Source organism: Poecilia reticulata, unplaced genomic scaffold, assembly GCF_904066995.2.
Source record: "Poecilia reticulata unplaced genomic scaffold, P_reticulata-male-v2 Scaffold_144, whole genome shotgun sequence".
Taxonomy (NCBI): domain Eukaryota; kingdom Metazoa; phylum Chordata; class Actinopteri; order Cyprinodontiformes; family Poeciliidae; genus Poecilia; species Poecilia reticulata.
This window is the reverse complement of record NW_027675242.1, coordinates 26081-28896: the sequence shown is the minus strand read 5'-3', so window position 1 is coordinate 28896 and position 2816 is coordinate 26081. Positions and strand designations below refer to the sequence as shown.

Here is a 2816-nt window from a genome sequence, read left to right as displayed (position 1 = left end):
CTACTCAGGCCTTGTGTAATACAGAAAATCCTTGTTGAAATGACAGATCTAAAAGGAAGGTGAGTTTTGGAGAGAACTGGAAGGAGCTGGACCAAATGCATTTACATGCATATTTGGAGGTCCTCATTCTGACCAGAGTTTATAAGTCAAAGGACGAGTCAACAGCCAGTCTAAGGGATGCAGAGACAGGCAGGGTAATATTTCGGGCCATAATGTTTCTGGAGACTTTCTCCAGAGTAATCCGATTTGACAATCGATGGACAAGACAAACTAGCAGCTAATAGAACAGTGTGGTACATGTGGGTTGTAACTTTCCCTGTTCTATAACCCAGGCCCTAATGTCACAGTAGATTGAAGACTTGTGGCATTCATAAAGTTCACCCCTGGCATTCAGAAGGCATATATTGCCTAAATGAGTAGCGACCCTACTCATTTAGGCAATATATGCCTTCCACACAGCTAAATATGGCATAAAAATCTGGGCAGATGTGATGAAAAACCCAGTTTTGTTTTGAACACGCAGATTTAAACTGGAAAACCAGCTGGAGGATCATCTTCAGGACTCATTTGTTGTGTAACGACGCTCTACCTGGAGAGGAGTTCTTCACAGTGGTTAAGGATCTGCCGTTTGCCTTCCATACGCTGTACATCAAGCTGTATCACCCTGAAAGGCTGCAGCGCTACTGGAACCCCGAGCCGTACCGCATTCTGGAGTGGGTGGGGCTCGGTTTGGTGGGGCAACCGCGCTCCTCCTCTCAATCCCTTACTGTAACCCCTGCTCCCTCTCCTTCACTCTATCGGCCAACCACCTCGTCTTCTTCACCCTCTACTTTATGGTGGCCGCCGAGCTGATAGGAAGGCACTACCTCTTGGAGATGCGGAGAATCTCCCCGCAGCTCTACGCCGTCTCCCCGGCAACCGAGTGCTGCACTCCGGCCATGCTTTTCCCCGGCAACGCCTCGCTAAGGGTGGCGGACTTCCTGGATGGCTCGATCTGCTACAAAGGGAACGCCAAGGATATGGTTCTCTACCGCAAGGCCAGGACCACTCTCGGAGAAAGAGCGCACAGCGTGGAACCCAACCTCGTCACGCACATCGGGGCCTATTCCTCAGTCAGACCCAACCCATCCAGGCCCAAACTCCTCTAAAAAAACACTTCACTGCAAAAAGTGTTTTTTGGTCTAGTTTTTGGTGCAGATATATTGGTACACTTAAAATAATACAAGTTATAAGTAACTTTTCATCAAGATAAAGTGGCTTATTTTAGCTCAGTAATTTCTTAACATTCCTCTGGCAGATTATTTGACTGATAACATAGGAAAAACGTCTTGGTATGCACTGAAACAAAGAATTGAGCTCCAGCTTATAAAAAATGTAGTTAATTTGTTACATATAATCACAGTAAGTTTTCCAAACTATAAAATAACTTAAAATATTTACGTGTATTAACTTAATTTGATTACATGTAACAAATTAACTCTTTTTTTTTAGTTGAATCTTTTCAGTGTAAGTGAACTACTCCTTTTTTTTGTCAATATTAAGGAATTATTTTCTTAAAACGTGCACCTATTTATTGCAGAAAATGTACTTGTGAGCTAGTGTGGTCTTATTTCAAGTGTACTAAGATATTTGTTCTAAAAATGATTGTGAAGATGTGTTTTTAGTGTCGGGTTCACTTTTTTCTGTCACATCATGAAGGCAGAACATGTTGATTTTTGGTTTGGAAATGTTAATGAATGTTTAGACAGGTTTACTGAGTTTTACTTTACTTTACTCACTCTTTTCCACCTGAGTTGCACTTTTAGTTTGAGCTGCCTTCACCAGTTTCTGTCTTTTGTATTAAGTTAGTTTTAGGTGGAAAAAATAAAATAAAGTACAAGCTGCCATTTGCATAGAAAGCAATACAACTGAATGGGGTGGCTTTCATTGTTTTCCATATTTAAAAACATGACAAAGGTGATTAGCTTTTCAAATGGGTTTTGGTATTTTTATTATTATTATTTTCCCAGATTTTTGGATACGTATGATTGCTACGGGATGTTTTATATTCACTTTAAAAACTGACAAATTTTTCTAAAATCATACTATAATCTATTAGAAGAAATGAGGTTGTGGGAATCTGTTAAATATCATCTACAGGCAGCAGGTCATCAGGAGTTATTTTGGCTTGATCTGGGTTTTTAATTTGAAATATTTCCTTAGGTCAGTTGGCCCAAAAAGTTAACAATGGCAAAGTTTAAACTTATGATTTTAATGACAACTTCATTTGCAAGGACCACGCCACAAAGATATATGATTAAAGATTTATTGATGAAGGGATGAATGATCTTGACGTGGTCATTCTGAGAATAATGGCGAGTTTGAGAAGTGAAGATTCTGCATGGGGGTTTGGTCTTCGGGAAACCTGTGTCCATTTTGTTTTATAGCCTTGGCTTTGCAGATTTATTTGCTTTGCTTTATTTTTAAAATTGAATGAGAAAAAAAATATGGATCTCCTGATGCTGGAAATCTTTGGGAATTTGTTCATTTAACTTGTTCATTTTGAGCTGATGATTTGAACACAGAACCTCTTTGAAATATGATTAAAGTAAAAAAAATGTAGTTATTTAAAAATTGGAATAACTAGAAGAAGAATATTTTTTTGATTTTCTTACAGTTTGTCTGCAGACTGGATGAGTTTTAAACATATCTTTACAGTTTATATGTGGTTGTCCAACATGTTTCTGTAAAAGTTTTATAACTGATTAAAAGGAAGCTATCTTAAACAGCAGATGTTTTCAGACTTAAACTGCTGTCAGAATGCTGTAAAACCAAAC

The 2816-nt window shown here is 38.6% G+C and overlaps 1 pseudogene; it reads left to right on the top strand.

Annotated features, from left to right (window-relative positions):
• The first annotated feature begins 523 nt into the window (after window positions 1-523).
• On the top strand, window positions 524-1750 carry LOC145550669 (GPI-N-acetylgalactosamine transferase PGAP4-like; annotated as a pseudogene).
• Window positions 1751-2816: the final 1066 nt, after the last annotated feature.